We start from the raw sequence: 21,126 nt of genomic DNA, 5'->3' as shown, positions 1-21,126 counted from the left end.
TTTATTCAAAAAAACCTGAATGGTTTAATAAAAAAAAAAAAAAAAAAAAAAAAAAAAAAAAAAAAATCTGTTCTTATCAGTTTAATATCTGATACGTCCCCTATCTGGGGACCATATATTAAATGGATTTTTAGAACAGGGAGATGGAAATAGAGCTTGCTCTGTCCACTCCACGCATTGACCTGGTATTGCAGTATTTCCAGGACCGGTGCACCCTTTCCTTATGTGTTTACTAAAATCAGATTCCAAAAGTGCTTTTTGTGTTTGCCATTGTTTTTGTCTTTCGGATGGGATCTCCCCTTTTAATCCCATTATTTCAACACCTGTTGGACAATGCATTTGTATAGTCATGTGTGATAATGAGCTAATTTATTAAATGCAATTAATTAATACATTGCCACCTCTTGTTTTGTGTCGTCTGTGTTTCTGTGTTTCCGGCATTTCACATTGGAACAGCTCATTCACCTTCCTTGTCTTCTCTCCGCCCTCCCTCCTAGGTAGGTTAAAGAGCTGCACCTGAGCCAGCCACTGATTGATGCAGCACCATAGTCAAATAGTGGAGTGGAGTAGGGGAACAGCAAACAGCCATTAACCTGGCCCTACCCAATGGACCTACCTGTGTACACTAGATGGATGTGATGGAATGTACTGTGGTCCCTACATTTCAAGAAGAAGTAAGAATTGCAGTTGCAACAAACCCTTGCTTGCCTACAAAGAGAGCAGCAATTTGGATTTGTTACTATGTTACCTGGAAGAATAACAAACTGTGCAAGGATGGAGGTTGTAGGAGCAAGGAGAACAAGTTGTCTGTAAAGTTGGTGGATGCCTATTTTCCATTTTGCAGTCCCTTGTCTTACTCTTGTGGCCTCCTGGAGGCAACTTGCTGTGCAAAAAAAAGACAGCCTGGGGGCCGGCTGTTGCAGTGTTGCCCTCTCAGGCAACAATGAGTGAATGACTGAGCCGCACCGTCTTATATAAAGTTCAGACGGAACTTTGCACGTGTCATAGTGGAGACCTCAGGAGCCAGAGCCAGCTTTCTGACATCATAATGGGGCCTCAGAGATAAAAGCCTGGGCCCAGGCAGTGTTGGTCAGTGCTGCTCAGCAGGCAGCACTGGACTGGATTAAAGCTGATACAAGGTGTGAAAGGAGAAGGGGTGGCAGTGGGCATGCACTTACTGCTGCTGCTGCTGCTGCCAGTGTTTGCACGGCAGGAGGGCATTTGGGCGTTGCCAGGAAGGCGTTTTTATGTCGATTCCTCCTCTTTCAGCACTGCATTGTGGTGCAAGCAAAAGAAGCAAATCCTGTCTTGCTTCCTCTCCGGCCTTTATTCACCTCCCGCTTAGTAGCTGTGAGTGTGTGTGAGCCTGCAGGGCCCCATGGAATTGCCTAGGAGTAGGCTGAATCGCTGCAAGGGGTGAACAGCAGTATTGGGCAGGCTCGGTCAACGCGCGGCCCGTTCGGGTTATCGCTTCTCGGCCTTTTGGCTCAGATCAGGGTTTGTTGCCTTGGTCTGGGCCAGGGGGCTGGTTTTCGTGGAGGAGACTCCGGCGTTCTGAGGGCGATCATCGTGCCGCTGGGCATTTAGGAAACATGGCTGCTGTAAGGAATACCATCCGGTTCGTGGTTAATGGACAGAAGAAGGACGAATATGGAACAGCACACATTATCGAGACAATTCTCTTGGACTTGGCTTGCATTGATTTGGATCAGGTATTCTGTATACAATCCTTTTCTAATATTGGTACATATGATGTATCTTTTTTTGAAGCTGCTTACTGCCTGAATACGTTTCAGTTTTTGAAAGAGAAACATTTGCATGAGGCCTTGCGGTTTGTTGAAGTTCAACCTCTCTTTTCTGCGGTAGAGAAATGTGTAACCATACATATGTACAACCCCTTTTTGGACAGAAGGCTGGTCAAGGCATTTTTGGCTCACTATTGTACACATATCAGAGGAGGTGTGGAGCAAAAAAACCATTGGGGGGTGTTTAATGGTGACATTAAATATTGGGTGCGTTTGAAGCCAGACTCCAGCTGCATTGGAGGGGTAATGAATCCCCCAGCCAACTTCTCAATTGGTGGAAACAAAGGCTATTTATACTATCAGGACATGCCGTGTTTCTGTAGGTCATGCTTCATGTACGGCCACACTAAAGAGGAGTGTAAAGGCAAAGTGTGCCGTAATTGCAAAAAGTCTGGGCATGAAGCAAATGCTTGCCCTTCTCCACCTATGTGTGACATTTGTGGACTGCCTGGACACACATGTAGGAAATGCCCTAAAGTGAGCCTTTTTTATGGTCTGGAGAGGGGACCTGGTTGGCAAGTAGGACCTACTGGTTCTGTGGCCTCTACACCGGCTAAAAATAAAGAGCCTACCAGCAGTGTTGCAGTACCTGCCCTTCAGAAGCCTGAGAAAGCAGAGTCCTGTGCAAAGGTAGTTGCTGATACTGGCAGTATGGTTTTGGGTGTGGTCCCTCCTGTGGAACAGGCTGATGCCTGTGCACCTGTTATTGAATCAATGGAGAGTGGAGCAGCAGCGCCACCTACTGGGTGTGCATCTCCAGAGCAAGGTGCAAGTATGCAAATTCAGGAGTTTTCCAGTCCAGAATCTAACATGGATGAGTCAGCTAAGGTGGAATGGTCGGTATCAGAGGAGGATGAGAGGGAAGCAAGGATGCCTAGCGCTACTAATGCTGCAATATTTTATAAAGTTGTTTCCAAAAGGGGCAAATCTGGTAAGGCTGTGAAAAGGCTGAAGAGAGGCTCTTTAGAGGATGTGGCGCACTCTAACCCTTTTTCCGTACTGGACACTGACTCAAGCACTAGCCCTAAGTCTGTTGGGGCAGGCTCAGAAGCACCCAGTTCCCCTGGGGAAGGGTTTCTGAATGAAGAAAATGTGGCAAATTTGGAGAAAGCAATGCATTTTGCTGGAACTTGATGTGTGTCATGTCCTTTTTCCATTTGTCTTAACATGACCTTACTAAATGTCTTTGAGAATTAAAATCCTTTCTCAGAACGTGAGGGTTTTCACATCTAGCCATAAGCGGGCTACTGTATTGGATTACCTGTCTTGTAAAGGCAGTGATATCATCTGTGTACAGGAATGCGGCTTATCAAAAATGCCTAAAAAAAGTGAATGGAGTCATGGTGAAGCGGTCTGGTCTTTTTCCACCCAAAACAGGAATGATGGAGTGGGCATATTGTTTCACAGCAAAGAGTTTGTTATTAAGCAAACAGAAATTATTCAAGATGGAAGATGTGTTTGTCTATTGTTGTCCTATAGGGGTTGGACTTTCAAACTAATTAACATATATGCAAATGCTGACAAAAATGAGAGATTGGTGCTTTTTGAGAAGTTAAAGTTTTTTTTGCATGGCAAAGTCCCGGTCATCCTTGTTGGTGATATTAATTGTATTTTTGAAAAGCAGGCTCGTGCTGGATCCACAGAATCCAAGGTTGACATAAGTGGGAATTTTTGGAAACAATTACTGTCAGATTTTTCTTTGCAGGACGCTGTATCCCAGAAACCTGGACCATTTACATACCATGCAGACGATGGGAGGACTGATTCACGTCTGGACTTCTTTTTCTTTTCTGCGACTGCAATGAAATGTGTGGATTACACACAAGAAAGGGTTTGCTTTTCGGATCACGAGTGTTTGATGGGGGTGTTTGAGATAAATAATTTATTTTATGGTAAAGGGGTATGGAGGATGAATGTTAGTTTTTTGGCTGAAGAGAGAGTTAAAAGTATGTTTGTAAAAAAATATGGGTTTTGGGTAAGGAAAAAACGTGCTTTCCGTAATGTGTGTGAATGGTGGGTGTGGGTGAAGAAGAAAATTGGTGGGTTTTTTAGGCAGTTGGGATATAGGAGAGCAAAAAGGAAAAGGTTGCAGTACTCTCTTCTCAATAGGAGGATGTCCTTCTTGCGTGAGTGTAAAGCTATGGGGATGGATGTGCAACATGACTTGGAAAAAACAAAAAAAGATATAAGTGATTGGTTTCGGGTGAAGGGAAATGAAATAATTTTTAGATCTAAGGTGGAGGTTAGGGAGCAGCATGAGAAGTGCACTAGGTTTTTCTTTAAAAAAATGTGTGGTGGGAAAAGTGGAATGAATGTGTTATTGGATAAGGATGATAAAGAGGTGTCTGGTAAGGATGTGATGGATGTGGTGTTTGACTTCTATAATGAACTGTATAATGTGAAAACGTGTGATTTGGGGGAGGATGATGAGTTTTTGGATGTTGTGTGTAAATATGTTCCTGAAAGTGAGTATTCCTTTTTGCTTGGTGAGATTATGGATGATGAAGTTAAGGATGTAATTGGAAGTATGGCCAACAATAAGTCTCCAGGGTGTGATGGGATACCAGTAGAATTTTACAAGAAGTATTGGGATGTGATTGGGAAGGATGTGATTGATGTTATGAGAGTGTTGTTTTCTGGGACAAACATGTGTGATGTGATGAAGAAAGGTATGGTTGTTTTGTTGTACAAAAAAGGAGATAAAAGGCGTTTGGAAAATTGGCGACCAATAACTCTATTAAATACGGATTATAAAATTTTTTCTAAATTGATTGCGAACCGTATGAAAGAAGTGATTGGATGTGTGATAGATGAAGATCAGGTGTGTGCGGTACCGAAAAGAAAATTGCATGATAACGTGGCGTTGGTGCGGGATATGCTTGAAGATTGTAAGTATCGGAATAAGGAGGTGATTGTATGTGCGTTAGATTTTGAAAAAGCTTTTGATCGTGTGGCGCATATGTTTTTGTTTAAAGTGTTAGTAAGAATGGGTTTTCCGTTTCGTTTTGTGAGTTTGCTGGAAAATTTATATGCGAATGCAAAGAGTTGTGTGCAGGTGAATGGGTTTTTTTCAGAACCATTTGAAATTATGTCAGGTGTGCGTCAGGGTTGTCCGTTGTCTCCCATTTTATTTATTTGTGCGATTGAACCGTTGTTACAAATGATTAGGAATGATAAAGTAGTGAAAGGTTTGTTGGTGCCTGGGAGTGATGGAAAACGAGTAAAGGCTCTAGGATATATGGATGACATTTGCGTTTTGTGTGATTCTGTGTATGATATGTCTAGAGTGAAGTTGATTGTGAATCTGTTCTGTATTGCGTCTGCTTTTAAAATTAATTGGGGTAAGAGTAAATTTAAAATTTTCTTTAGTAACAAAAGGGTGAGTGATTCTGACATGGAACAGGTGAATGGGGTGAAAATTTTAGGGATAGTGTTTGACGATGATTTGAAAGGGAGAGAAAGTTGGGAGGAAGTGGGTGCTAGGATTGCGCGTAAGTTGGAAATGTGGAGAATGAGAGATCTTTCTTTTTCGGGGAAAGTTTTAGTGGTTAAGAGTATTATTTTACCAATGATCTTATATATTTCTTTGGTTTTTCTTCCTACTGCTTTAACTCTGAAAAGAGTAAATAGAATTTTGTTCCTTTTTTTATGGGGGAGCGGGATAGAAAAAGCAAGAAGGGACATCTTAATGAAAAGCAGGCGCAACGGAGGCTTGGATTTTCCGAATTTGGAAATATTTATCGGGTTAAACTGTGTACGTTTTTTTGTTGAACTTTTATTAAAGGAATCCAAGACCTCCGGAATGATGGAATATTTAGCTGGAACGGTGATTCGGCGGTTAAGGTGGAAGGAAAGGAATTTATGTAAACCTATTGCTTTTCAGTGCACGGGGTGGTATTTGGGAGTTGAGAAATTTATAAATAAGTTCCAGCTAGAAGATGTGAGAATGGAGAGGTTTTTGAGTGATAGGAATGTTGTGAGGAAAATGTGTATGAATAATGTGATGTGTTCTGTAAATGGTTTGAATTCGAATGAGTCTAAAACTGTGTGGAAGAAGATTGTTACGTATGATGTGTCGAATAAGCAGAAGGATTTGTTATGGATGTCGGTACATGGTGTGTTGCCTGTGAGGTGTGTTCAAAAAAGGAGAGGTTTGGTTGCGTCTGAGAGGTGTCCGAGAGAAGGTTGTGGTGATGACGAGGATGTGAGTCATGTGTTTTGGTCGTGTAAGCATGCAAAGGATGTTTGGAAAAAGTTGAGTGGCTTGTGTAAAGAATTGACTGGATTGAAGAAATTGACGTATGAAATTGCTTTATTTGGTTTGTGTAGTCTGGGTAGTGAAAAGGACAGAGTGTTGTGGATCTTCTTGACGTGCGTGAAAGAGGTGTTATGGGATACGAGGAATTTGAATGTATATAGAAGAGAGGTTTTTGAGATGGATGATGTGGTTAGGATGGTGTTGGCTAAATTGTATTTTTATTATAAATGGGATCTAGAAAGAGGTATGGATGCGGAAGGTATATGGCGAATGATGAAATGGAGGCACTTAGTCTGAGGGAATATTGTTTTTGATTTTTTGTATTGTGTTGAAAAATAAATTAATGAACCAGTATGATGATTTTTGATAAATAGAGAGGTAGTTTGTTTCAAACTACAATTCTCGGTTTTATTAAAATAACCTGAATGGTTTAATAAAAAAAAAAAAAAAAAAAAAAAAAAAAAAAAAAAAAAAAAAAAAAAAAAAAAAAAAAAAAAAAAAAAAAAAAAAAAAAAAAATCTGTTCTTATCAGTTTAATATCTGATACGTCCCCTATCTGGGGACCATATATTAAATGGATTTTTAGAACAGGGAGATGGAAATAGAGCTTGCTCTGTCCACTCCACGCATTGACCTGGTATTGCAGTATTTCCAGGACCGGTGCACCCTTTCCTTATGTGTTTACTAAAATCAGATTCCAAAAGTGCTTTTTGTGTTTGCCATTGTTTTTGTCTTTCGGATGGGATCTCCCCTTTTAATCCCATTATTTCAACACCTGTTGGACAATGCATTTGTACAGTCATGTGTGATAATGAGTTAATTTATTAAATGCAATTAATTAATACATTGCCACCTCTTGTTTTGTGTCGTCTGTGTTTCTGTGTTTCCGGCATTTCACATTGGAAAAGCTCATTCACCTTCCTTGTCTTCTCTCCGCCCTCCCTCCTAGGTAGGTTAAAGAGCTGCACCTGAGCCAGCCACTGATTGATGCAGCACCATAGTCAAATAGTGGAGTGGAGTAGGGGAACAGCAAACAGCCATTAAAGCAGCCAGCCCGCCCGCCCGCCCGTCACAATGGACCTACCTGTGTACACTAGATGGATGTGATGGAATGTACTGTGGTCCCTACATTTCAAGAAGAAGTAAGAATTGCAGTTGCAACAAACCCTTGCTTGCCTACAAAGAGAGCAGCAATTTGGATTTGTTACTATGTTACCTGGAAGAATAACAAACTGTGCAAGGATGGAGGTTGTAGGAGCAAGGAGAACAAGTTGTCTGTAAAGTTGGTGGATGCCTATTTTCCATTTTGCAGTCCCTTGTCTCCCTCTTGTGGCCTCCTGGAGGCAACTAGCTGTGCAAAAAAAAGACAGCCTGGGGGCCGGCTGTTGCAGTGTTGCCCTCTCAGGCAACACTGAGTGACTGACTGAGCCGCACCGTCTTATATAAAGTTCAGACGGAACTTTGCACGTGTCATAGTGGAGACCTCAGGAGCCAGAGCCAGCTTTCTGATATCATAATGGGGCCTCAGAGATAAAAGCCTGGGCCCAGGCAGTGTTGGTCAGTGCTGCTCAGCAGGCAGCACTGGACTGGATTAAAGCTGATACAAGGTGTGAAAGGAGAAGGGGTGGCAGTGGGCATGCACTTACTGCTGCTGCTGCTGCTGCTGCTGCTGCCAGTGTTTGCACGGCAGGAGGGCATTTGGGCGTTGCCAGGAAGGCGTTTTTATGTCGATTCCTCCTCTTTCAGCACTGCATTGTGGTGCAAGCAAAAGAAGCAAATCCTGTCTTGCTTCCTCTCCGGCCTTTATTCACCTCCCGCTTAGTAGCTGTGAGTGTGTGTGAGCCTGCAGGGCCCCATGGAATTGCCTAGGAGTAGGCTGAATCGCTGCAAGGGGTGAACAGCAGTATTGGGCAGGCTCGGTCAACGCGCGGCCCGTTCGGGTTATCGCTTCTCGGCCTTTTGGCTAAGATCAAGTGTAGTATCTGTTCTTATCAGTTTAATATCTGATACGTCCCCTATCTGGGGACCATATATTAAATGGATTTTTAGAACAGGGAGATGGAAATAGAGCTTGCTCTGTCCACTCCACGCATTGACCTGGTATTGCAGTATTTCCAGGACCGGTGCACCCTTTCCTTATGTGTTTACTAAAATCAGATTCCAAAAGTGCTTTTTGTGTTTGCCATTGTTTTTGTCTTTCGGATGGGATCTCCCCTTTTAATCCCATTATTTCAACACCTGTTGGACAATGCATTTGTACAGTCATGTGTGATAATGAGCTAATTTATTAAATGCAATTAATTAATACATTGCCACCTCTTGTTTTGTGTCGTCTGTGTTTCTGTGTTTCCGGCATTTCACATTGGAACAGCTCATTCACCTTCCTTGTCTTCTCTCCGCCCTCCCTCCTAGGTAGGTTAAAGAGCTGCACCTGAGCCAGCCACTGATTGATGCAGCACCATAGTCAAATAGTGGAGTGGAGTAGGGGAACAGCAAACAGCCATTAAAGCAGCCAGCCCGCCCACCCGCCCGCCCGTCACAATGGACATACCTGTGTACACTAGATGGATGTGATGGAATGTACTGTGGTCCCTACATTTCAAGAAGAAGTAAGAATTGCAGTTGCAACAAACCCTTGCTTGCCTACAAAGAGAGCAGCAATTTGGATTTGTTACTATGTTACCTGGAAGAATAACAAACTGTGCAAGGATGGAGGTTGTAGGAGCAAGGAGAACAAGTTGTCTGTAAAGTTGGTGGATGCCTATTTTCCATTTTGCAGTCCCTTGTCTCCCTCTTGTGGCCTCCTGGAGGCAACTAGCTGTGCAAAAAAAAGACAGCCTGGGGGCCGGCTGTTGCAGTGTTGCCCTCTCAGGCAACACTGAGTGACTGACTGAGCCGCACCGTCTTATATAAAGTTCAGACGGAACTTTGCACGTGTCATAGTGGAGACCTCAGGAGCCAGAGCCAGCTTTCTGACATCATAATGGGACCTCAGAGATAAAAGCCTGGGCCCAGGCAGTGTTGGTCAGTGCTGCTCAGCTGGCAGCACTGGACTGGATTAAAGCTGATACAAGGTGTGAAAGGAGAAGGGGTGGCAGTGGGCATGCACTTACTGCTGCTGCTGCTGCTGCTGCTGCTGCCAGTGTTTGCACGGCAGGAGGGCATTTGGGCGTTGCCAGGAAGGCGTTTTTATGTTGATTCCTCCTCTTTCAGCACTGCATTGTGGTGCAAGCAAAAGAAGCAAAACGCGCGGCACGTTCGGGTTATCGCTTCTCGGCCTTTTGGCTAAGAGCAAGTGTAGTATCTGTTCTTATCAGTTTAATATCTGATACGTCCCCTATCTGGGGACCATATATTAAATGGATTTTTAGAACAGGGAGATGGAAATAGAGCTTGCTCTGTCCACTCCACGCATTGACCTGGTATTGCAGTATTTCCAGGACCGGTGCACCCTTTCCTTATGTGTTTACTAAAATCAGATTCCAAAAGTGCTTTTTGTGTTTGCCATTGTTTTTGTCTTTCGGATGGGATCTCCCCTTTTAATCCCATTATTTCAACACCTGTTGGACAATGCATTTGTACAGTCATGTGTGATAATGAGCTAATTTATTAAATGCAATTAATTAATACATTGCCACCTCTTGTTTCGTGTCGTCTGTGTTTCTGTGTTTCCGGCATTTCACATTGGAACAGCTCATTCACCTTCCTTGTCTTCTCTCCGCCCTCCCTCCTAGGTAGGTTAAAGAGCTGCACCTGAGCCAGCCACTGATTGATGCAGCACCATAGTCAAATAGTGGAGTGCAGTAGGGGAACAGCAAACAGCCATTAAAGCAGCCAGCCCGCCCGCCCGCCCGTCACAATGGACCTACCTGTGTACACTAGATTGATGTGATGGAATGTACTGTGGTCCCTACATTTCAAGAAGAAGTAAGAATTGCAGTTGCAACAAACCCTTGCTTGCCTACAAAGAGAGCAGCAATTTGGATTTGTTACTATGTTACCTGGAAGAATAACAAACTGTGCAAGGATGGAGGTTGTAGGAGCAAGGAGAACAAGTTGTCTGTAAAGTTGGTGGATGCCTATTTTCCATTTTGCAGTCCCTTGTCTCCCTCTTGTGGCCTCCTGGAGGCAACTAGCTGTGCAAAAAAAAGACAGCCTGGGGGCCGGCTGTTGCAGTGTTGCCCTCTCAGGCAACACTGAGTGACTGACTGAGCCGCACCGTCTTATATAAAGTTCAGACGGAACTTTGCACGTGTCATAGTGGAGACCTCAGGAGCCAGAGCCAGCTTTCTGACATCATAATGGGGCCTCAGAGATAAAAGCCTGGGCCCAGGCAGTGTTGGTCAGTGCTGCTCAGCAGGCAGCACTGGACTGGATTAAAGCTGATACAAGGTGTGAAAGGAGAAGGGGTGGCAGTGGGCATGCACTTACTGCTGCTGCTGCTGCTGCTGCTGCCAGTGTTTGCACGGCAGGAGGGCATTTGGGCGTTGCCAGGAAGGCGTTTTTATGTCGATTCCTCCTCTTTCAGCACTGCATTGTGGTGCAAGCAAAAGAAGCAAAACGCGCGGCACGTTCGGGTTATCGCTTCTCGGCCTTTTGGTTAAGATCAAGTGTAGTATCTGTTCTTATCAGTTTAATATCTGATACGTCCCCTATCTGGGGACCATATATTAAATGGATTTTTAGAACAGGGAGATGGAAATAGAGCTTGCTCTGTCCACTCCACGCATTGACCTGGTATTGCAGTATTTCCAGGACCGGTGCACCCTTTCCTTATGTGTTTACTAAAATCAGATTCCAAAAGTGCTTTTTGTGTTTGCCATTGTTTTTGTCTTTCGGATGGGATCTCCCCTTTTAATCCCATTATTTCAACACCTGTTGGACAATGCATTTGTACAGTCATGTGTGATAATGAGCTAATTTATTAAATGCAATTAATTAATACATTGCCACCTCTTGTTTCGTGTCGTCTGTGTTTCTGTGTTTCCGGCATTTCACATTGGAACAGCTCATTCACCTTCCTTGTCTTCTCTCCGCCCTCCCTCCTAGGTAGGTTAAAGAGCTGCACCTGAGCCAGCCACTGATTGATGCAGCACCATAGTCAAATAGTGGAGTGGAGTAGGGGAACAGCAAACAGCCATTAAAGCAGCCAGCCCGCCCGCCCGCCCGCCCGTCACAATGGACATACCTGTGTACACTAGATGGATGTGATGGAATGTACTGTGGTCCCTACATTTCAAGAAGAAGTAAGAATTGCAGTTGCAACAAACCCTTGCTTGCCTACAAAGAGAGCAGCAATTTGGATTTGTTACTGTGTTACCTGGAAGAATAACAAACTGTGCAAGGATGGAGGTTGTAGGAGCAAGGAGAACAAGTTGTCTGTAAAGTTGGTGGATGCCTATTTTCCATTTTGCAGTCCCTTGTCTCCCTCTTGTGGCCTCCTGGAGGCAACTAGCTGTGCAAAAAAAAGACAGCCTGGGGGCCGGCTGTTGCAGTGTTGCCCTCTCAGGCAACACTGAGTGACTGACTGATCCGCACCGTCTTATATAAAGTTCAGACGGAACTTTGCACGTGTCATAGTGGAGACCTCAGGAGCCAGAGCCAGCTTTCTGACATCATAATGGGGCCTCAGAGATAAAAGCCTGGGCCCAGGCAGTGTTGGTCAGTGCTGCTCAGCTGGCAGCACTGGACTGGATTAAAGCTGATACAAGGTGTGAAAGGAGAAGGGGTGGCAGTGGGCATGCACTTACTGCTGCTGCTGCTGCTGCTGCTGCCAGTGTTTGCACGGCAGGAGGGCATTTGGGCGTTGCCAGGAAGGCGTTTTTATGTTGATTCCTCCTCTTTCAGCACTGCATTGTGGTGCAAGCAAAAGAAGCAAAACGCGCGGCACGTTCGGGTTATCGCTTCTCGGCCTTTTGGCTAAGATCAAGTGTAGTATCTGTTCTTATCAGTTTAATATCTGATACGTCCCCTATCTGGGGACCATATATTAAATGGATTTTTAGAACAGGGAGATGGAAATAGAGCTTGCTCTGTCCACTCCACGCATTGACCTGGTATTGCAGTATTTCCAGGACCGGTGCACCCTTTCCTTATGTGTTTACTAAAATCAGATTCCAAAAGTGCTTTTTGTGTTTGCCATTGTTTTTGTCTTTCGGATGGGATCTCCCCTTTTAATCCCATTATTTCAACACCTGTTGGACAATGCATTTGTACAGTCATGTGTGATAATGAGCTAATTTATTAAATGCAATTAATTAATACATTGCCACCTCTTGTTTTGTGTCGTCTGTGTTTCTGTGTTTCCGGCATTTCACATTGGAACAGCTCATTCACCTTCCTTGTCTTCTCTCCGCCCTCCCTCCTAGGTAGGTTAAAGAGCTGCACCTGAGCCAGCCACTGATTGATGCAGCACCATAGTCAAATAGTGGAGTGGAGTAGGGGAACAGCAAACAGCCATTAAAGCAGCCAGCCCGCCCGCCCGCCCGCCCGTCACAATGGACATACCTGTGTACACTAGATGGATGTGATGGAATGTACTGTGGTCCCTACATTTCAAGAAGAAGTAAGAATTGCAGTTGCAACAAACCCTTGCTTGCCTACAAAGAGAGCAGCAATTTGGATTTGTTACTATGTTACCTGGAAGAATAACAAACTGTGCAAGGATGGAGGTTGTAGGAGCAAGGAGAACAAGTTGTCTGTAAAGTTGGTGGATGCCTATTTTCCATTTTGCAGTCCCTTGTCTCCCTCTTGTGGCCTCCTGGAGGCAACTAGCTGTGCAAAAAAAAGACAGCCTGGGGGCCGGCTGTTGCAGTGTTGCCCTCTCAGGCAACACTGAGTGACTGACTGAGCCGCACCGTCTTATATAAAGTTCAGACGGAACTTTGCACGTGTCATAGTGGAGACCTCAGGAGCCAGAGCCAGCTTTCTGACATCATAATGGGACCTCAGAGATAAAAGCCTGGGCCCAGGCAGTGTTGGTCAGTGCTGCTCAGCTGGCAGCACTGGACTGGATTAAAGCTGATACAAGGTGTGAAAGGAGAAGGGGTGGCAGTGGGCATGCACTTACTGCTGCTGCTGCTGCTGCTGCTGCTGCTGCTGCCAGTGTTTGCACGGCAGGAGGGCATTTGGGCGTTGCCAGGAAGGCGTTTTTATGTTGATTCCTCCTCTTTCAGCACTGCATTGTGGTGCAAGCAAAAGAAGCAAAACGCGCGGCACGTTCGGGTTATCGCTTCTCGGCCTTTTGGCTAAGATCAAGTGTAGTATCTGTTCTTATCAGTTTAATATCTGATACGTCCCCTATCTGGGTACCATATATTAAATGGATTTTTAGAACAGGGAGATGGAAATAGAGCTTGCTCTGTCCACTCCACGCATTGACCTGGTATTGCAGTATTTCCAGGACCGGTGCACCCTTTCCTTATGTGTTTACTAAAATCAGATTCCAAAAGTGCTTTTTGTGTTTGCCATTGTTTTTGTCTTTCGGATGGGATCTCCCCTTTTAATCCCATTATTTCAACACCTGTTGGACAATGCATTTGTACAGTCATGTGTGATAATGAGCTAATTTATTAAATGCAATTAATTAATACATTGCCACCTCTTGTTTTGTGTCGTCTGTGTTTCTGTGTTTCCGGCATTTCACATTGGAACAGCTCATTCACCTTCCTTGTCTTCTCTCCGCCCTCCCTCCTAGGTAGGTTAAAGAGCTGCACCTGAGCCAGCCACTAATTGATGCAGCACCATAGTCAAATAGTGGAGTGGAGTAGGGGAACAGCAAACAGCCATTAAAGCAGCCAGCCCGCCCGCCCGCCCGCCCGTCACAATGGACCTACCTGTGTACACTAGATGGATGTGATGGAATGTACTGTGGTCCCTACATTTCAAGAAGAAGTAAGAATTGCAGTTGCAACAAACCCTTGCTTGCCTACAAAGAGAGCAGCAATTTGGATTTGTTACTATGTTACCTGGAAGAATAACAAACTGTGCAAGGATGGAGGTTGTAGGAGCAAGGAGAACAAGTTGTCTGTAAAGTTGGTGGATGCCTATTTTCCATTTTGCAGTCCCTTGTCTCCCTCTTGTGGCCTCCTGGAGGCAACTAGCTGTGCAAAAAAAAGACAGCCTGGGGGCCGGCTGTTGCAGTGTTGCCCTCTCAGGCAACACTGAGTGACTGACTGAGCCGCACCGTCTTATATAAAGTTCAGACGGAACTTTGCACGTGTCATAGTGGAGACCTCAGGAGCCAGAGCCAGCTTTCTGACATCATAATGGGGCCTCAGAGATAAAAGCCTGGGCCCAGGCAGTGTTGGTCAGTGCTGCTCAGCAGGCAGCACTGGACTGGATTAAAGCTGATACAAGGTGTGAAAGGAGAAGGGGTGGCAGTGGGCATGCACTTACTGCTGCTGCTGCTGCTGCTGCTGCTGCCAGTGTTTGCACGGCAGGAGGGCATTTGGGCGTTGCCAGGAAGGCGTTTTTATGTCGATTCCTCCTCTTTCAGCACTGCATTGTGGTGCAAGCAAAAGAAGCAAAACGCGCGGCACGTTCGGGTTATCGCTTCTCGGCCTTTTGGCTAAGATCAAGTGTAGTATCTGTTCTTATCAGTTTAATATCTGATACGTCCCCTATCTGGGGACCATATATAAAATGGATTTTTAGAACAGGGAGATGGAAATAGAGCTTGCTCTGTCCACTCCACGCATTGACCTGGTATTGCAGTATTTCCAGGACCGGTGCACCCTTTCCTTATGTGTTTACTAAAATCAGATTCCAAAAGTGCTTTTTGTGTTTGCCATTGTTTTTGTCTTTCGGATGGGATCTCCCCTTTTAATCCCATTATTTCAACACCTGTTGGACAATGCATTTGTACAGTTATGTGTGATAATGAGCTAATTTATTAAATGCAATTAATTAATACATTGCCACCTCTATTTTTGTGTCGTCTGTGTTTCTGTGTTTCCGGCATTTCACATTGGAACAGCTCATTCACCTTCCTTGTCTTCTCTCCGCCCTCCCTCCTAGGTAGGTTAAAGAGCTGCACCTGAGCCAGCCACTGATTGATGCAGCACCATAGTCAAATAGTGGAGTGGAGTAGGGGAACAGCAAACAGCCATTAAAGCAGCCAGCCCGCCCGCCCGCCCGCCTGCCCGTCACAATGGACCTACCTGTGTACACTAGATGGATGTAATGGAATGTACTGTGGTCCCTACATTTCAAGAAGAAGTAAGAATTGCAGTTGCAACAAACCCTTGCTCGCCTACAAAGAGAGCAGCAATTTGGATTTGTTACTATGTTACCTGGAAGAATAACAAACTGTGCAAGGATGGAGGTTGTAGGAGCAAGGAGAACAAGTTGTCTGTAAAGTTGGTGGATGCCTATTTTCCATTTTGCAGTCCCTTGTCTCCCTCTTGTGGCCTCCTGGAGGCAACTAGCTGTGCAAAAAAAAGACAGCCTGGGGGCCGGCTGTTGCAGTGTTGCCCTCTCAGGCAACACTGAGTGACTGACTGAGCCGCACCGTCTTATATAAAGTTCAGACGGAACTTTGCACGTGTCATAGTGGAGACCTCAGGAGCCAGAGCCAGCTTTCTGACATCATAATGGGGCCTCAGAGATAAAAGCCTGGGCCCAGGCAGTGTTGGTCAGTGCTGCTCAGCTGGCAGCACTGGACTGGATTAAAGCGGATACAAGGTGTGAAAGGAGAAGGGGTGGCAGTGGGCATGCACTTACTGCTGCTGCTGCTGCTGCTGCCAGTGTTTGCACGGCAGGAGGGCATTTGGGCGTTGCCAGGAAGGCGTTTTTATGTCGATTCCTCCTCTTTCAGCACTGCATTGTGGTGCAAGCAAAAGAAGCAAAACGCGCGGCACGTTCGGGTTATCGCTTCTCGGCCTTTTGGCTAAGATCAAGTGTAGTATCTGTTCTTATCAGTTTAATATCTGATACGTCCCCTATCTGGGGACCATATATTAAATGGATTTTTAGAACAGGGAGATGGAAATAGAGCTTGCTCTGTCCACTCCACGCATTGACCTGGTATTGCAGTATTTCCAGGACCGGTGCACCCTTTCCTTATGTGTTTACTAAAATCAGATTCCAAAAGTGCTTTTTGTGTTTGCCATTGTTTTTGTCTTTCGGATGGGATCTCCCCTTTTAATCCCATTATTTCAACACCTGTTGGACAATGCATTTGTACAGTCATGTGTGATAATGAGCTAATTTATTAAATGCAATTAATTAATACATTGCCACCTCTTGTTTTGTATCGTCTGTGTTTCTGTGTTTCCGGCATTTCACATTGGAACAGCTCATTCACCTTCCTTGTCTTCTCTCCGCCCTCCCTCCTAGGTAGGTTAAAGAGCTGCACCTGAGCCAGCCACTGATTGATGCAGCACCATAGTCAAATAGTGGAGTGGAGTAGGGGAACAGCAAACAGCCATTAAAGCAGCCAGCCCGCCCGCCCGTCACAATGGACCTACCTGTGTACACTAGATGGATGTGATGGAATGTACTGTGGTCCCTACATTTCAAGAAGAAGTAAGAATTGCAGTTGCAACAAACCCTTGCTTGCCTACAAAGAGAGCAGCAATTTGGATTTGTTACTATGTTACCTGGAAGAATAACAAACTGTGCAAGGATGGAGGTTGTAGGAGCAAGGAGAACAAGTTGTCTGTAAAGTTGGTGGATGCCTATTTTCCATTTTGCAGTCCCTTGTCTCCCTCTTGTGGCCTCCTGGAGGCAACTAGCTGTGCAAAAAAAAGACAGCCTGGGGGCCGGCTGTTGCAGTGTTGCCCTCTCAGGCAACACTGAGTGACTGACTGAGCCGCACCGTCTTATATAAAGTTCAGACGGAACTTTGCACGTGTCATAGTGGAGACCTCAGGAGCCAGAGCCAGCTTTCTGACATCATAATGGGGCCTCAGAGATAAAAGCCTGGGCCCAGGCAGTGTTGGTCAGTGCTGCTCAGCAGGCAGCACTGGACTGGATTAAAGCTGATACAAGGTGTGAAAGGAGAAGGGGTGGCAGTGGGCATGCACTTACTGCTGCTGCTGCTGCTGCCAGTGTTTGCACGGCAGGAGGGCATTTGGGCGTTGCCAGGAAGGCGTTTTTATGTCGATTCCTCCTCTTTCAGCACTGCATTGTGGTGCAAGCAAAAGAAGCAAAACGCGCGGCACGTTCGGGTTATCGCTTCTCGGCCTTTTGGCTAAGATCAAGTGTAGTATCTGTTCTTATCAGTTTAATATCTGATACGTCCCCTATCTGGGGACCATATATTAAATGGATTTTTAGAACAGGGAGATGGAAATAGAGCTTGCTCTGTCCACTCCACGCATTGACCTGGTATTGCAGTATTTCCAGGACCGGTGCACCCTTTCCTTATGTGTTTACTAAAATCAGATTCCAAAAGTGCTTTTTGTGTTTGCCATTGTTTTTGTCTTTTGGATGGGATCTCCCCTTTTAATCCCATTATTTCAACACCTGTTGGACAATGCATTTGTACAGTCATGTGTGATAATGAGCTAATTTATTAAATGCAATTAATTAATACATTGCCACCTCTTGTTTTGTGTCGTCTGTGTTTCTGTGTTTCCGGCATTTCACATTGGAACAGCTCATTCACCTTCCTTGTCTTCTCTCCGCCCTCCCTCCTAGGTAGGTTAAAGAGCTGCACCTGAGCCAGCCACTGATTGATGCAGCACCATAGTCAAATAGTGGAGTGGAGTAGGGGAACAGCAAACAGCCATTAAAGCAGCCAGCCCGCCCGCCCGCCCGTCACAATGGACCTACCTGTGTACACTAGATGGATGTGATGGAATGTACTGTGGTCCCTACATTTCAAGAAGAAGTAAGAATTGCAGTTGCAACAAACCCTTGCTTGCCTACAAAGAGAGCAGCAATTTGGATTTGTTACTATGTTACCTGGAAGAATAGCAAACTGTGCAAGGATGGAGGTTGTAGGAGCAAGGAGAACAAGTTGTCTGTAAAGTTGGTGGATGCCTATTTTCCATTTTGCAGTCCCTTGTCTCCCTCTTGTGGCCTCCTGGAGGCAACAAGCTGTGCAAAAAAAAGACAGCCTGGGGGCCGGCTGTTGCAGTGTTGCCCTCTCAGGCAACACTGAGTGACTGACTGAGCCGCACCGTCTTATATAAAGTTCAGACGGAACTTTGCACGTGTCATAGTGGAGACCTCAGGAGCCAGAGCCAGCTTTCTGACATCATAATGGGGCCTCAGAGATAAAAGCCTGGGCCCAGGCAGTGTTGGTCAGTGCTGCTCAGCAGGCAGCACTGGACTGGATTAAAGCTGATACAAGGTGTGAAAGGAGAAGGGGTGGCAGTGGGCATGCACTTACTGCTGCTGCTGCTGCTGCCAGTGTTTGCACGGCAGGAGGGCATTTGGGCGTTGCCAGGAAGGCGTTTTTATGTCGATTCCTCCTCTTTCAGCACTGCATTGTGGTGCAAGCAAAAGAAGCAAAACGCGCGGCACGTTCGGGTTATCGCTTCTCGGCCTTTTGGCTAAGATCAAGTGTAGTATATGTTCTTATCAGTTTAATATCTGATACGTCCCCTATCTGGGGACCATATATTAAATGGATTTTTAGAACAGGGAGATGGAAATAGAGCTTGCTCTGTCCACTCCACGCATTGACCTGGTATTGCAGTATTTCCAGGACCGGTGCACCCTTTCCTTATGTGTTTACTAAAATCAGATTCCAAAAGTGCTTTTTGTGTTTGCCATTGTTTTTGTCTTTCGGATGGGATCTCCCCTTTTAATCCCATTATTTCAACACCTGTTGGACAATGCATTTGTACAGTCATGTGTGATAATGAGCTAATTTATTAAATGCAATTAATTAATACATTGCCACCTCTTGTTTTGTGTCGTCTGTGTTTCTGTGTTTCCGGCATTTCACATTGGAACAGCTCATTCACCTTCCTTGTCTTCTCTCCGCCCTCCCTCCTAGGTAGGTTAAAGAGCTGCACCTGAGCCAGCCACTGATTGATGCAGCACCATAGTCAAATAGTGGAGTGGAGTAGGGGAACAGCAAACAGCCATTAAAGCAGCCAGCCCGCCCGCCCGCCCGTCACAATGGACCTACCTGTGTACACTAGATGGATGTGATGGAATGTACTGTGGTCCCTACATTTCAAGAAGAAGTAAGAATTGCAGTTGCAACAAACCCTTGCTTGCCTACAAAGAGAGCAGCAATTTGGATTTGTTAATATGTTACCTGGAAGAATAACAAACTGTGCAAGGATGGAGGTTGTAGGAGCAATGAGAACAAGTTGTCTGTAAAGTTGGTGGATGCCTATTTTCCATTTTGCAGTCCCTTGTCTCCCTCTTGTGGCCTCCTGGAGGCAACTAGCTGTGCAAAAAAAAGACAGCCTGGGGGCCGGCTGTTGCAGTGTTGCCCTCTCAGGCAACACTGAGTGACTGACTGAGCCGCACCGTCTTATATAAAGTTCAGACGGAACTTTGCACGTGTCATAGTGGAGACCTCAGGAGCCAGAGCCAGCTTTCTGACATCATAATGGGGCCTCAGAGATAAAAGCCTGGGCCCAGGCAGTGTTGGTCAGTGCTGCTCAGCAGGCAGCACTGGACTGGATTAAAGCTGATACAAGGTGTGAAAGGAGAAGGGGTGGCAGTGGGCATGCACTTACTGCTGCTGCTGCTGCTGCTGCTGCTGCCAGTGTTTGCACGGCAGGAGGGCATTTGGGCGTTGCCAGGAAGGCGTTTTTATGTCGATTCCTCCTCTTTCAGCACTGCATTGTGGTGCAAGCAAAAGAAGCAAAACGCGCGGCACGTTCGGGTTATCGCTTCTCGGCCTTTTGGCTAAGATCAAGTGTAGTATCTGTTCTTATCAGTTTAATATCTGATACGTCCCCTATCTGGGGACCATATATTAAAGGGATTTTTAGAACAGGGAGATGGAAATAGAGCTTGCTCTGTCCACTCCACGCATTGACCTGGTATTGCAGTATTTCCAGGACCGGTGCACCCTTTCCTTATGTGTTTACTAAAATCAGATTCCAAAAGTGCTTTTTGTGTTTGCCATTGTTTTTTGGATGGGATCTCCCCTTTTAATCCCATTATTTCAACACCTGTTGGACAATGCATTTGTACAGTCATGTGTGATAATGAGCTAATTTATTAAATGCAATTAATTAATACATTGCCACCTCTTGTTTTGTGTCGTCTGTGTTTCTGTGTTTCCGGCATTTCACATTGGAACAGCTCATTCACCTTCCTTGTCTTCTCTCCGCCCTCCCTCCTAGGTAGGTTAAAGAGCTGCACCTGAGCCAGCCACTGATTGATGCAGCACCATAGTCAAATAGTGGAGTGGAGTAGGGGAACAGCAAACAGCCATTAAAGCAGCCAGCCCGCCCGCCTGCCCGTCACAATGGACCTACCTGTGTACACTAGATGGATGTGATGGAATGTACTGTGGTCCCTACATTTCAAGAAGAAGTAAGAATTGCAGTTGCAACAAACCCTTGCTTGCCTACAAAGAGAGCAGCAATTTGGATTTGTTACTATGTTACCTGGAAGAATAGCAAACTGTGCAAGGATGGAGGTTGTAGGAGCAAGGAGAACAAGTTGTCTGTAAAGTTGGTGGATGCCTATTTTCCATTTTGCAGTCCCTTGTCTCCCTCTTGTGGCCTCCTGGAGGCAACTAGCTGTGCAAAAAAAAGACAGCCTGGGGGCCGGCTGTTGCAGTGTTGCCCTCTCAGGCAACACTGAGTGACTGACTGAGCCGCACCGTCTTATATAAAGTTCAGACGGAACTTTGCACGTGTCATAGTGGAGACCTCAGGAGCCAGAGCCAGCTTTCTGACATCATAATGGGGCCTCAGAGATAAAAGCCTGGGCCCAGGCAGTGTTGGTCAGTGCTGCTCAGCAGGCAGCACTGGACTGGATTAAAGCTGATACAAGGTGTGAAAGGAGAAGGGGTGGCAGTGGGCATGCACTTACTGCTGCTGCTGCTGCTGCTGCCAGTGTTTGCACGGCAGGAGGGCATTTGGGCGTTGCCAGGAAGGCGTTTTTATGTCGATTCCTCCTCTTTCAGCACTGCAT

The 21,126-nt window shown here is 45.5% G+C and overlaps 11 non-coding genes and 1 pseudogene across 11 annotated transcripts; all 12 read left to right on the top strand.

The window, feature by feature from the left end:
• The first annotated feature begins 19 nt into the window (after positions 1–19).
• LOC142677604 (U2 spliceosomal RNA) lies at positions 20–219 on the top strand. The gene has a single exon (XR_012852594.1). It is a non-coding gene; the product is annotated as a U2 spliceosomal RNA (small nuclear RNA).
• Positions 220–6,563: 6,344 nt separating this feature from the next.
• Positions 6,564–6,734, top strand: LOC142677610 (U2 spliceosomal RNA; annotated as a pseudogene).
• Positions 6,735–8,006: 1,272 nt separating this feature from the next.
• Positions 8,007–8,197, top strand: LOC142677130 (U2 spliceosomal RNA). The gene has a single exon (XR_012852179.1). It is a non-coding gene; the product is annotated as a U2 spliceosomal RNA (small nuclear RNA).
• Positions 8,198–9,328: 1,131 nt separating this feature from the next.
• Positions 9,329–9,519, top strand: LOC142677491 (U2 spliceosomal RNA). Its single transcript, XR_012852506.1, has one exon. It is a non-coding gene; the product is annotated as a U2 spliceosomal RNA (small nuclear RNA).
• Positions 9,520–10,643: 1,124 nt separating this feature from the next.
• Positions 10,644–10,834, top strand: LOC142677488 (U2 spliceosomal RNA). Its single transcript, XR_012852503.1, has one exon. It is a non-coding gene; the product is annotated as a U2 spliceosomal RNA (small nuclear RNA).
• A 1,128-nt stretch (positions 10,835–11,962) lies between these two features.
• Positions 11,963–12,153, top strand: LOC142677128 (U2 spliceosomal RNA). The gene has a single exon (XR_012852177.1). It is a non-coding gene; the product is annotated as a U2 spliceosomal RNA (small nuclear RNA).
• Positions 12,154–13,290: 1,137 nt separating this feature from the next.
• Positions 13,291–13,481, top strand: LOC142677495 (U2 spliceosomal RNA). The gene has a single exon (XR_012852509.1). It is a non-coding gene; the product is annotated as a U2 spliceosomal RNA (small nuclear RNA).
• Positions 13,482–14,612: 1,131 nt separating this feature from the next.
• LOC142677418 (U2 spliceosomal RNA) lies at positions 14,613–14,803 on the top strand. Its single transcript, XR_012852440.1, has one exon. It is a non-coding gene; the product is annotated as a U2 spliceosomal RNA (small nuclear RNA).
• Positions 14,804–15,932: 1,129 nt separating this feature from the next.
• Positions 15,933–16,123, top strand: LOC142677126 (U2 spliceosomal RNA). The gene has a single exon (XR_012852176.1). It is a non-coding gene; the product is annotated as a U2 spliceosomal RNA (small nuclear RNA).
• A 1,114-nt stretch (positions 16,124–17,237) lies between these two features.
• Positions 17,238–17,428, top strand: LOC142677125 (U2 spliceosomal RNA). Its single transcript, XR_012852175.1, has one exon. It is a non-coding gene; the product is annotated as a U2 spliceosomal RNA (small nuclear RNA).
• A 1,118-nt stretch (positions 17,429–18,546) lies between these two features.
• Positions 18,547–18,737, top strand: LOC142677471 (U2 spliceosomal RNA). The gene has a single exon (XR_012852487.1). It is a non-coding gene; the product is annotated as a U2 spliceosomal RNA (small nuclear RNA).
• Positions 18,738–19,864: 1,127 nt separating this feature from the next.
• LOC142677412 (U2 spliceosomal RNA) lies at positions 19,865–20,055 on the top strand. Its single transcript, XR_012852435.1, has one exon. It is a non-coding gene; the product is annotated as a U2 spliceosomal RNA (small nuclear RNA).
• Positions 20,056–21,126: the final 1,071 nt, after the last annotated feature.

The sequence above is a fragment of the Rhinoderma darwinii genome (genome assembly GCF_050947455.1).
Source record: "Rhinoderma darwinii isolate aRhiDar2 chromosome 2 unlocalized genomic scaffold, aRhiDar2.hap1 SUPER_2_unloc_31, whole genome shotgun sequence".
Classification (NCBI taxonomy): domain Eukaryota; kingdom Metazoa; phylum Chordata; class Amphibia; order Anura; family Rhinodermatidae; genus Rhinoderma; species Rhinoderma darwinii.
Note: the sequence above shows the minus strand (reverse complement) of the source record. Positions and strands in the feature narration are given on the sequence as shown.